The sequence below is a fragment of the Pan paniscus genome, chromosome 12 (assembly GCF_029289425.2).
Source record: "Pan paniscus chromosome 12, NHGRI_mPanPan1-v2.0_pri, whole genome shotgun sequence".
NCBI classification, from domain to species: Eukaryota; Metazoa; Chordata; class Mammalia; order Primates; family Hominidae; genus Pan; species Pan paniscus.
Genome location: NC_073261.2, coordinates 71,610,639 through 71,616,638, shown reverse-complemented (window position 1 = coordinate 71,616,638; position 6,000 = coordinate 71,610,639). Strand labels below are relative to the sequence as shown.

The window sequence follows — 6,000 nt, the reverse complement described above, 5'->3', positions numbered from 1 at the left end:
TGGCAGCATTGCAAGTTGCAGTGTAGAAAACTGAGACCAGCCTGATTTCCACACACATCCTCGATTTTTGTTTCTACCTAGATCCCTGAAATAAATTTTCCCAATTTTTTATTTCAAAAATTAAAACAAGTAGAAAAACATCTAGATTCAGCAATTGCTGATATTTTCCATATTTGCTTTGTCTCATGTATGTGTATGTCTGCATGTGTATGTATATATTTCTCTATTTCCATCCACATTTCTTCCTGAACTAGCTAGAAATAAGCTGCAAACAATATTTTACTACTAAATACTTCAGGATGTGTTTCATAAGATTTTCCTAAAAATAAAAACAGCAATTCCTTAATATCCTCTAGTATGCATTCTGCATTCAAATTTCCCTAACCATTGTTTTTCCCCACATTCTATTTAAAATGTGGGGGAAAAACAAAACAAAACCAGCAGGATCCGATCAGGATTCACACAGTGTTTTTCGTTGTTACATCTCTTTAGTCTCTTTTACTAAAGCAAGAATAATCCCTTGCTTTTTAGTTTTTTAGTTGTTGTTATTACATTTACCTTTTGATGAGGCTAGGTCATTTGTGTTATATACTGTCCTACCTTCTGGCTTTACCTGATTGTTTTCTTGTGATTTCAATTAACTCATTCATCTATGCCATTTTTTCTATAAACTGAAAGTTAGGTCTCAAGGCTTAATTAGACTTGGGTTAGATATTATTTGGTAAAAATGTTTTATGCAGCATTTTATACTCATCACATCAGGAGGCAGGAGGAGCAAGTTGTTCTGCCACTAACGACACTAAGTTTGAAAAGCTGAGATAGTGTCCTCCAGATCTCTTCATTTAAAGGTAAATAATCAGTGGGATGATATTTTTTTTTAGCTTATAGGAACACCCTTTCATCGGATTATTTCAGTATACAGTCGATCCTTGAACAACACAAGTTTGAACTGTGTGGGTCCACTTTATATGAGGAGTTTCATTCTGCCTCTGCCACTCCTGAGTTAGCAAGATCAACTCCTCTTCCACCTCCTCCTCAGCCTACTCAATGTGAAGACGTTGAGGATGAAGACCTTTATAATGATCCACTTCCACTTAATGAATAGTAAATATATCTTTTCCTCCTTATGATTTTCTTTTTTTTTTTTGAGACGAGGCAAGGAGGAGCAAGTCACATCTTACATGGATGGTGGCAGGCAAAGAGAGCTTGTGCAGGGAACTCCTGTTTTTAAAACCATCAGATCTCGTGAGACTCATTCACTATCACGAGAACAGTGCAGGAAAGACCTACCCCCATCATTCAACCACCTCCCACCAGGTTTCTCCCACAACACATCAGAATTGTGGGAGTTACAATTCAAGATGAGATTTGGGTGGGGTCACAGCCAAACCATATCACTGATATCTTAAATTCATGTTGTAACTAAGTTCTTCTCTAGCAAAGAATGTAAACTGTCTTCCAGATGGGGTTCTTCATCTATCTTTTGCATGTTATATACCTTTCTTTCAGGATTTTAGTTTGTGTTTGCTACGCCCTTTCTTTTCATCTTGCTCAGTTTGGTTAGGGGCAGCTATTTCTAGATCATGTATCTATTCTGATATATTTTATATAAGTTATTGTTTACATCCTTCCCACTTTATCTAGGAATGAACTGATCTTCTCAGAGCTAAAATATGGTGGCTGACTACTGTTTCCCCCCCTCCCCACTTTTCTGTAGCCTAATATTGGAAAAGAGTAGAGCAGGAAAATGGGTGAAATCTACTGGGACTAAGTACAGCCTCCACTAAAAGACAAGGTTTTGCTCTTGCTTAAGGTACTATGAAATGACCAGTTCCAGGACGTATCCCACGCAGCCAAAGATATATCTCACACCTATGAATGTTGGATTATTCCTTTGACTCTGCATAGTACAACCATCATTCAACCACCTCCCTGATGATGGCAGGTCCTGGTGAAACTATTTTTGCTGAATACCTAAAGTAATATGTAGGATCTTCTCTAAACGTATGCCCCTTCTTCACCTCAGCCTCTAAAAATGTATACTTACATTTTACTTTTCCAAATTGGAGCATTTTTTTGTGAGAATTTTCATGAGTTTTTCAACTTATCTTCTGTCCTTACTACTGTTTGTTGAATCTTTTTCCCTCTTATTATTTAGGAAACTTCAGGAAGTAAATTCTGAGACTTTGCCTTACTCAACTATTACTTTCTCATCGTTTAATAATAAATGGATCTATGTCTTGCGTTGGGAGGTATGGGAGTAGTGGTTAATAACACTGGTTCTGTAGTTGGACAGACCTAAATTTGATTCTGGTTCTGCCACTTATTGAATAATCTTGGTTAAATTACTTATTTTCTGGGTCTCAGTTTCCTCACATTAAAATGAAGTTATCTACTCATAGGGTTGTTGTAAGGATTAAGAGAGATAAGGGATGTAAAGTGCCATTTATTTTTTCCCACAGTTTAAGAATCCTCTATTTTTAGTTAGGTACATGGTTGCCCAGAATAAAAACTAGTTCCTAAATCTCCTTGCAGCTAGGTATGCCTACATAACCAATAGCATATAAACAGAAAAGACTTGGGGTAGCTTTTTCTTCTTTATTTTGAGATCTCACTCTGTTGCCCAGGCTATAGTCTAATGGCGTGGTAACAGCTCACTGCAGTACATTTCAAAGAAGAGAAGGGTCATGGGGCACATCCTGGCAAGTTACTTAAACTTTCCTTACCTTCATTTCTTCATCTGTAAAATGAGGAAATAACAGTAACTACTTCATAGGATTATTACTGGGGTGAAGATTAAATTATCTGATACACGTAAAGCACCATTTATAGTGCCTGGAACATAGTAACTGCTATTCATTACAACAACATAATGTTATTATATTATGAGTTTTACTCATGCTTTTTAATACTGCTTATTTCCAAAGGATACTACCAGTCTTGACACTTTCAAGTAGAGGTTACTATCTACTGCCATATAGTAATGATTAACATTTATCTAATGCTTTACAAATTGTATTACTTTGTTTCATTCTTACAATTATCCTGTGGGGTGAGTACTGCTATACTTTATTAAATGAGGAGAGTAAAGATCAGAGGATTTAGTGATTTGCCTAAGGTTACAATTGTAAGTGGCTGACTCAGACTTACTCCTCCAACTCATCTAACAGTCTGGTACAGCATGGGGGTCATTAGTTATACTAAAGATAATTTAGGAAATGAATATGTTCCATCCATTTCTATTTAAGAGACTTCTTTTCAATACATTTGTGTTTGCTACGCCCTTTCTTTTCATCTTGCTCAGTTTGGATAGGGGCAGCTATTTCTAGATCATGTATCTATTCTGATATATTTTATATAAGTTATTGTTTACATCCTTCCCACTTTATCTAGGAATGAACTGATCTTCTCAGAGCTAAACTATGTACATTTTCTCTGGAAAGTGTCTCTTCCTTTCTAGACCACTGCCACTATCTCTAATGCAGCCTCAAGCACTACCCCAGACTTCTAATACCTCATGCTTTGATTACTGCTTTCATTGCTATTCCCTTATTTTTATTCAAAAAATCAATGACTCCATTATTTTAAGGATACAGCGCAAACCCCTATGCTGAGCTCCATCTACAATCTAACCTTTCATGTGTCCTCTTGATCCTATATGAATTCTCCCTTGCACCAAACTGGGTATTCTCTTTAGTGTTCTCTAAATCCACTTTTCTGCATCTACACTTTTGTTTATTCCCTAAATGCATGTAGAACGCTCTTTCAATTTATCTTTACTTATCTCAATTCTATCTATATTTCCTAGTTCCTCCATGAAACTTTTCCTGATGTATTTTATCTGGAAAAACTCTTCCTCTTCTGAATTCTTATATAGAACTTACTGGCCAGGCACAGTGGCTCATGCCTGTAATCCCAGCAATTTGGGAAGCCGAGGCGGGCAGAACACCTGAGGTCAGGAGTTGGAGACCAGCCTGGCCAACAGGGCGAAACCCTGTCTCTACTAAAAATACAAAAATTAGCTGGGCGTGGTGGTGCGTATCTGTAATCCCAGCTACACAGGAGGCTGAGGCAGGAGAATCGTTTGAACCCAGGAGGCGGAGGTTGCAGTGAGCCAAGATCACGATATTCTAACCTGGGCAACAGCCTGTTTTGTCTCAAAACAAAACAAAACAAAAAGAACAACAAAAACTTACTGTCTTTATATAATTCATTTGGCACTGTTTTATGGCACGACATCATTGATCAACTATATTTTTGCTTCTATCTCAAACCTTTCTCAGGCCGTGTTTTTGTTTTTGGTAGTGTTCTTGTTGCCTAGCACAGTGCCATCTCACTTATTTGTTGATTCTGTTTCCTTAAAAACAAAGATGAGACCAATTCAAATCCTCTTCATTACTGCGGGCAGCAACAAATCATCCAAACTCTGGCACTTCCAGTTCTTTCGAGGTTTCCTACCAGGTCGGAGGATTGTCTTAAAACTTGAGGGAGATGAACTGAGTAAGCGATTACACTGAAAGCATGGGAGGGAAAGGACGTTCCAAACGTCCAATCCATCATCCTTTTGCAGCCTCTTAGTCACTGAGATTTTGAAATCTCTTTCCAAAGACTAGCTATGGCCCTAAATTGGAAATAGGCTACTTGAGAACACAGTGGATTCATAGTTCATCTCGGGCAGTTTTAGGAGAAATGCCACCAGCTTCTGCGTTTGAAGGCCAAGGTTAGCTGTTCATGGCGTGAGCACCTTCCTGCTTCCAAACTCTGGTTCTCTGTAAATACCCAAGTCCTCTAATTTAGGACGCAGGTCATGGGAAGACGCTGGTTCTTAGGGCAGAAGTGAGCTCACATTCCCAGCATTTTTCTTAAACTTGGCAGAACTGCACTTTAACAAATTAAAATCCATGTGAATGAAAAGGAAAACTTAAGTAGGAAACAAACTTAAGCTTGAGTCAGTTACAGCATGGTGAGGATGTCGGTTACAGCAACCCTCAGAGACCGATGAAGGAGAAATTCCAGTGGTGGGCTGGGAGACCGTCTCCATTCCAACTCCACCGCTTTTCTCTACAGAGACCCACGCACGCCAGCTCCCGCCTCAGTCACAAGGGAACGCCCGCGTGGGCAGGCAGTCGCCCTTGGTGAGCCGCGATCTCCTCACCCCGAGAGCCGCAGGCTCCGCTGACGCCGGTACAGGTCTCGCTGCGACTCCCTCTGGGCGCGCGGAATCCTGGGACTTATGGTCCGTTCCGCGCGCTGTCCGCCCTAACCGGCGCAGAGAGGACTACACTTCCCAGGATGCGTCGGGGGAAGAGGCCACAGGGACCAGGAGAGGGAGGGGGCGGCCCCAGTCCTCCGGGGCGTCGCTGTTTCCAAGCGGCGAGATCTCGCCTAGTAACCGTTAGCTGAGGTTCACTAGCGCGGCGTTGTGGCCCCGCCCCCGGAGCCCCGGCTGGAGGAAGAACCTGTCTCCCGCGGCGCCTCAGTGACGAAGTCCATCCCCGGGTGCGGGAGGCGGGGAGGGGAGGGCAGGCAGAGGATTTCGCTCGCTCGCCCGCGCGGGATCCGGGACGCGCCGGTGGCGTCCGCTGGCAGCAGAGGTTAGAGGCAGAGAGCGCGCGGATGCTCCGCGGGCGAGGCTGGTTCGAGAGTGGGAGGAGTGCAGGGCGCCGCCAGGGCGGCAGTGCGCGCGGGCCGAACAGTCCTGAGGGCGGGCATCCCTCGCGCAGCGCGCCGACCCCCGGGACGTGTGCGTCTGTGGGGGGTTGCTGTCCCCCGGGTCCCTCGGGCGACCCCGCTCCACGCTGGGCTCAGGGCAGGACCCGGGATTCCGTGGGACCCGGTGTTTAGCGCAGAGGTTTGTGAGAAGTACACGATTTTTGCCACTTGTTATTTAATTTCTCCTCGACCAGGAGCGTTTGTAGGTAGCGCACTCCCTCCGACTGCACTAGTGCCTCGTTTCTTCCGAGTAAGACAATCTTTCATGATGCGGATTGGAGTTGCTGA

The 6,000-nt window shown here is 42.7% G+C and overlaps 1 protein-coding gene across 1 annotated transcript in view; it reads left to right on the top strand.

Moving 5' to 3' along the window:
• The first annotated feature begins 266 nt into the window (after positions 1 to 266).
• The window catches only part of EML6 (EMAP like 6), a 262,879-nt gene continuing 257,145 nt past the window's right edge, over positions 267 to 6,000 (top strand). Inside the window, exon 1 of the mRNA XM_055107940.2 lies at positions 267 to 5,594. The gene's annotated coding sequence lies outside the window, so the exon portion shown is untranslated. The remainder of the gene's footprint in view (positions 5,595 to 6,000) is intronic.